The sequence below is a fragment of the Pinus tabuliformis genome, chromosome J (assembly GCF_031772625.1).
Source record: "Pinus tabuliformis cultivar Carrire ecotype Pingquan chromosome J, CPIR1, whole genome shotgun sequence".
Taxonomy (NCBI): domain Eukaryota; kingdom Viridiplantae; phylum Streptophyta; class Pinopsida; order Pinales; family Pinaceae; genus Pinus; species Pinus tabuliformis.
The window spans coordinates 249,289,007-249,296,168 of record NC_142295.1 but is presented as its reverse complement, the minus strand read 5'-3'; the positions used below and the strand labels follow the sequence as shown (position 1 = coordinate 249,296,168).

The window sequence follows — 7,162 nt, the reverse complement described above, 5'->3', positions numbered from 1 at the left end:
AGAGGTTAGTGTAATTTTTGGAGGGAAGCAGTGTGGGCAGCTGAGGGCCTCGGCAGCAAAAACTTCGCAATTCCTGGAGGGAGCTGGCTGCGGGCTTCAGGAGGCTTGACAGCACAAACTGTGTGGTTCCTAAAGGGAGTTGGTAGTGGGATGGCTTGGCAACAAAAACTGCGCAATTCTTAGAGGGAGCTGGTAGCGGGTTGCGGGGTTGTTGGAGACAAAAATTGCACAATTGCTGGGAGGCTAACCTACTGAACACCTCTGCGCAATTTCTGAGTTGAGGGGATGCTGGGCTGCTGAGGAGTTTGCTCAAATCTGCGCAATTTCTGGGTGAGCAGCCAACCTACTGATTGCGTGGCTGGCTGGAAAAACTGCACAATTCTTGGAGGGAGACAGGGACGGGCACTTGGTGTCTGTTTGGCCTATCTGCGCAGTTTCCTCAGTTAGAAAAGTGAGCAAGGTTTGCAGCTTCTATACAATTTTTTAGGGGAGTGAGTCCCAAGGTCACTACTGGGTCAAACTCTCCGATTGACCAGCATGAGGGTTGGTTGATCAGCTTGTAGGCAACGCATATTGAAATGGCTTATTGGACACTTCTACGTTGTTCTGGGTGACAGTCAGTCGAGTTGATTACAGGGTGAAGGTACAACTATTAGATGGTGATCCAGTTGTCAGAACTTCAACAAAATGACTAATTGTGTGAGTGAGTGAATTTGTGCATACACGACCTTGAAAACACATAATCAACATAACTTGAGGACAAGACACCTCAGACCATTAAGACAACATATACTCAACATCACTGACCGATGGTGCAAGCGACAAGCATGACGCTTGTGATAGATTGTAGAACGACCACGACGACGCTTGCGCGACAGTGCATACAACATTGTGTGTGAGTGTGATAGATGTGTACATGGAAAACACAACCTTCAACATCACCAAATGAGGTCGCAAGCATGACATAGCAATGAACATGCAGAAGACGACAGTTGGTCGAACAAGTGAAAAATAAGCAAGACATGTAGAAGAAACACATGAGATGACTTTTAGTGTTTGTACACTTGCATGTTACTGAGGACTGGATGATATGACAATGACAAGTAGTCCTGCAAACTCAATTAAGAGTTGTACTTTGGAAGATGTTCTTTACTTACCATACTTACCCTCAAGATGATCATGCATCCGATAGAGTTTGCATGCGGTCCTAATATTTTCCATTACTCGGTTCCTCGGTCCTTCTCCTCAACTCCTTGGAAGCGATTTTAGCATGTCACCTTTTCCTGTAGTCACTGAGAGGTAGATCTGCACAATTTCAACGGATAATGACTATTGTTAGAATGAAGCCTCGGGAGGCCCATTTGCGTAGTTTCTACATGAAAGAGTGAAAAGACAACTTGGACACCACTACGCAATTTTGACGCTCAAAGCACTGCTGCGGAATGAGGGTCCTGGGAAGACACCTCTGCGCAATTTCTGAGTGCAGTGTAGCTGGATTGCTCTGCACATTTCTGGAGAGCAGTGCTGGCTGGCGCCTTTGTGGGCTACAGGGCTTCAGCAGGCAAGGGATGTTGGTGTCTCTGCGTACTACAGGGTTTTAGCAGGTAAGGGAGGAATCTTGATGGTTGCAGAAGCAAAGCACACAGTTCCGGGAAGCTGGATGAGGCTAGGTTGCTTGGGAAAATGGCTACTTGTGAGATGAGTGAAACATATGCAAACATTGGTAGGAATCGACTGTGATCGCACATGGACACTTTGTGACACAACGTACACCATCCAGAATACATAAGACATCCTTTGTTTGGTGCAACAACCTTTGTAATGTGAGTGCGTGAGGTGAGTGTGAAACATGTCTATGCGATGACCTCTCATATCATACAATTCCTTTGAAACAAGACAACATTCCCTTCGTATGACAAACAACAACCCCTATGTCCAAATATGACACATGTTGTATGAAGATGAGAACATGGACAACTCTTAAGATCAAGGAGGGGGCTTGAAATCATCAGCTCACCAATAAGTGACCAAGGATAATCGATCGCAATATCTGAGTTAGGCTTCTAAATTTACTTAAAAACCAAAATTTTAGAGGGTGGTTGTAACTGCTACAACAAAACTAATAATTAGTAAATCAAATAACCAATAAGATAAAAAGATTCCCATTACTTGTCATCTCCACCGAATTCACAAAGAATTTAGAATTAACATATAAAACAATGGGGAGAGTTCCCATTCCTCCTCATCTCCTCTAATTTCACAAAGGAGAGTTTAGAACAACATGTAAAACACTCTGAAATTAAAGAGCATGAGAAGCATTCCTATAAACTAGCTAGTACAAAGGACGCCACGAATGAAGACAACTTAGCACTGGGAGCTCTCCTTAGACGTCTTCGTTTTATCTATGTGGTATGTACACCTCTTATTAGGATTGTTTAACATTGGGACTCGTTTTGTATTTTTTTAAAACAATTTTATTAAAAAAATTAACGAATCGTTTGAGCTAATCTTTAAAATATTTTATTATGAAAAAATATCAGTATATTAGTAAATTTTAAATTCAAAATATGTTAGTATATTTAAATATGTCATGATGCTGTTGATAGTCAATAACCTTTCAATGAGAAGCCATGGATATGATTGATTATGCCTTGATGTTGTTGGTTGGGCGTAAAGTTAAAGAGTTTCATAAATTTAAAGAATGGATCATAAAAGTGTATTAAATATATGAGGTTTTATTCAATGAATTTATGTTTATTTATGTATATTAAACAATATTCTTAATTTCATTATATATTAGAAAATACTTCTAAAATCACATTAGTTAATGTTGTGCGGATATGAACCCAATTTACCTTTTCAATTAAGAAAACCTCTACTTTCTCTAATATTATATGTATCTATTTTTTCTATTAAACACACATGGGAGCAAGAACAATATGAAAGATAAATCATGAGAGTACAATTTTTATTAACAAGAGATATACATTTATAGTACAATATGTGACTGTTGGGTTTCACATCCCAAGGTCTCTTGGACTCCTTTTGTCCATTCGGCTTCCACACTAACCCATTGAGGATTAGGTGTCCAACATTCCCCCCTTAATCCGAAGGGTTATGTATGAGTCCAAGAAGAGAGCTGTAATACAAAATGTGCAAAAATGCATGGCAGCACTAGGCTGAATGTGCTCTCTAAAATGTTGGTATAAAGGGTGGTGGTTTAAAGATGACCACCAACACTGGAACGCTTAGTGCAGTTCCCGAAACTCTTCCAAAAATGGCAAGAAACTGAAGTCTTCTGCTAGAGGAAGTGATCCTATTGTTTTAAAGAGGGAAACCTTCAACCGTGAAAGGGAGGCCTCACCTCGCATAAAAGGGAGAACTTCAACCTGAAAAGGGAAGTCTCAGCCTGTGATGGTTTAAGGATGACCAACAACTCTGGAATGCTTAATGCAATTCCTGGAACTCTTCCAAAACTGGCAAGAAGCTGGAGTCTTCTATTAGAGGAAGTGTTCTCAATTGTGTTCCTGGAATTCTTCCAAAACTGGCAAGAAGCTGAAGTCTTATGCTAGAGGAAGTGTCCCAGATTGCCAACTGAAGGCATGTTCAGGGGCATCTTTGTTTCTGGCTACAACTCTGAAACTGGTGTGGCAGGTTGTGGCTCAGGCTCGCTTGACGTGGCTTTGAAGCTTGTAGATGACCATCATTTCCCCCCCTGTCAGATACAAGGTGAGATGATGGAGAAAACTCAACTGCAAGACTGTTCAATACTCTAGAACAAGTTCTGACATGTGTTTGGAATATCTTCTTGGCTGTTGATGCCCATTGCCAAGAAGCGATCCATCCAAGATGAATCTTTGTTCTTGCAGGACGTTTGTTTTTGAAGCATCTGTGTGAAGGATGGCTAGTTTTATGACAATGCTTACATGGATAAAGATCAAAACAGTGATCTTTCAGATGGCCAACTCGATCACAGTGTTGGCATTTCACAATCTGTTGTTGTTGTTGTTGCTGTGGAAGAGGGGCAGAATCTGGAACAGCTGGAGGTGAACTGTCATGAGGAGCAGCTGAACTATCATGAATGAATCCAACACTCTAAAACTGAATGGGCTTGGTGTAGTCTGGAATATGAAAGGATAAGTCCTTGTCATATCCAAGACCAGTTCTGTGCTTGTTGTGGACAAGTTGTTCCCAAGGTTTGATGATGGGCTTGGGAAGTGCACACTGAGTTTCTGCATCTGCATGTACAACTGCTGCTTTATTTGAATGAACAGTAACATTATTGTCTTGCTGTTTATGGGTTGCAGTCTCAATGTTCTGAACATAAACATGTTTAGAATGACTCCTTTGTTTTAATTCTTCTTGCTGTAGCTGAGATTCAAGCTGCAAAAAATCAATCTTTTCCTGTGCATATTGTAAAGATTTTTGAATATCTCTGAGAGTGTTTTTGTTGACTTTAACTGTACTTCCATCAGTAGATAAGATTAGAGTGCTTAATAACTCTAATAATCGATGATTTTTCTCCATTATCCAGACAATGTATTTGTAAAAACAATCAAATGACGAAAAATGCACTCCCCCCTTCCTTTTTTTTTTTTTTAGTTTTAGCCTCCAATGCACATTCCTTTAGATATCAGTCCACCCTTATAAGCATGAGTACAATAATGTTTAGTACTTATTTATTTGCTTCACACAGAGATATAACTAAAAAATAGTGATATCTGGAAACATAAGAGAAAACGGTACTGAAATATAGAACCTCGGTAGAAGTTTCAACTGTATAAGATGAAGATTTCCCACTTTTGCAATACCCAGAAATTGTACCCAAGAGCAACCTTTTCCTCTGACATTGTACAGTAGTGGTTTCAACCACCTGAGTATGACAAGCTTAGTCTTCTGCAATTTTATGTCAATACGAGCTCCTGAATTCCACAAGGAACCCCCAAAGACAAACTCCCACAAGCCTTCAAACCGAACTCAGTCTCAGTTTATTCTGTCCTGGGACTTACAACGACAATGAGCTCCCAATTGCTATGTATAGTAGCTCAACAATCTTCTATCACCCTGTGAGCACACATTCAGCCAGACTTCCACAATTTGACATTGAGTGATATCGACTTCAACAAGAGGGGATAAATACCAACGCTTAGTGGCCAATGCCTCTGGTCGCATGAACCTCTGCATGCAACAGGAATTCGCTCCAGAACAATTATTATCTTGGTATATCAGGTGCTCAATATACAGTATGATTTCCACCAACTATGCAAATTGGGTTCGATTGCCTGTTGGTTCAACATATATGTTGAGATTAGGACTAAGGGAAATATTTGCAAAAAATTACACTCTTTGAAGCTTGTAATGTAACTTGATCAACTATGAACAGTCATGAATTCAACCGCGCTTTCTCTTATACCCAATTTCCACATCATTTTCTCATTCCGCCTTTTCACTGCATGAGAACATAATCGACCTCTTCATACGCAGCACTATCCAATTAATGTAAACTTTGAATTGCAATGATTGTGAGGACTGCCTCTGGGCCTCTGAACTTCGCTGGATTTCGTTTTACAGCAAGGCAGTATTAGCAGAAGAGAGAGCTGGACGAAAGCTAGGAGGATTGAGAGTTTTGAACTCTTACCGGATCAATCAGGACTCCACCTACAAGTATTATGAAGTGATACTGGTTGACGAGGCACACAAGGTAATACGAAATGATCCTCGAATCAACTGGATCTGTAATGCAGTTCACAAGCACAGGGAGCTTCGTGGACTTACATCAGAAGGAAAGAAGTATAGGGGTCTTCGAGGGCGGGGCCATCTGTACCACAAGGCTCGTGCTATATGGAAAAGAAACAATACTCTATCTCTCCGGCGTTTTAATCAATAGCAGTATTGAAAAAGAAACTATATTCGTATAACAACGTTCAAAAATATGAAACTGATACCAGGTCAGATACCAGTGTTCAAGCAGCATTCAATACCTCATTCAAATGGACACCATATAAATGTCGATACCAGGAGCTGGAAAACTTCGGACCTTCATCAATGGTGGCGTGCAAGTAGAATCAACTGCATTAAATCATATAAAACAAGAAGTAATTTTTGCGTGAGTCGAGTCAGTTTCACGTCCCCATGCTCATCATTTTCAAGACCATCTCAGCCATTATTTATTCTCCATATTCTTCTTTAACTTGACTATCATCAGCGTATTTGTATGGAAGGGCGTATTGGAGTAGCGCACTGGAGTAGCTGCTGCGCACTGGAGCAGGAGGATAGGCAGCTATATAGGAGGATAGGCAGTGTGTATTTTGTGAAGAATGTGAAGGGCTATTGTGAATGGGAATGGGTCGATTATGAAAATGAAATGCTGCTCTGCGACGAATGTGACACCAGAGGTTATCACATGTATGTCTTCACCCTGTTGTGGCTAGAGTTCCGGCGGGAAGCTGGTTTTTCCAACAAATGCATTCACTGATAACGAGTTTACAACAACTACTGGAGCAATGCACATTACATTTTCCAGCTGTGTGAGACTCTCGTATGACAGATCCGAGCCATACTCCTGTCCATTGTGATTCATATTATGATCTGAACTTCCATCAGCGTATTGGGCTAATGAGAGTGAAACAGCTAGAGCAATTTCAATCTTGTAATGGTCAGAATTTGTCAAAGAATTCCAGCAGCATGGAATGAGCGACAGAGAGGAAGGCCAAGAGATACCACAAAAGATCTGGAAATGGGACCTGCATAGGCCACCACAATGAAACGCTTCGCTCCACGCTCACATCACCACAATGAAACGCTTCAGCACTCCATCCTGACACACAACAGCGCGACCTTCACCACAATGAAACGCTTCAGCACTCCATCCTGACACACAACAGCGCTGTATACCAAAATAAACCGCAGAGCGCATACACCAAAGCGCTGTATACCATGTCAGTTCAACGCATATACCAAGTGAATGCAAGCGTTAAGCATAAGACAGTTTTACCATTATTGCCTGTTCCTGTTTATGAATATTCATATAAGTGGTTTCTTCCTTTGAACCTTACGAAACAAAGGTTTCATCTGCGATTTAGCATACTTGAATGGGACAGTGCAAGAAACAAGTATAGACGGTAATTTTTTTTATTTGAAGACGTTGCAATGACAATTTGAA

The 7,162-nt window shown here is 40.9% G+C and overlaps 1 pseudogene; it reads left to right on the top strand.

Moving 5' to 3' along the window:
- The first annotated feature begins 1,442 nt into the window (after positions 1–1,442).
- LOC149226707 (large ribosomal subunit protein eL15y pseudogene) lies at positions 1,443–5,887 on the top strand (annotated as a pseudogene).
- The last annotated feature ends 1,275 nt before the right edge of the window (positions 5,888–7,162 follow it).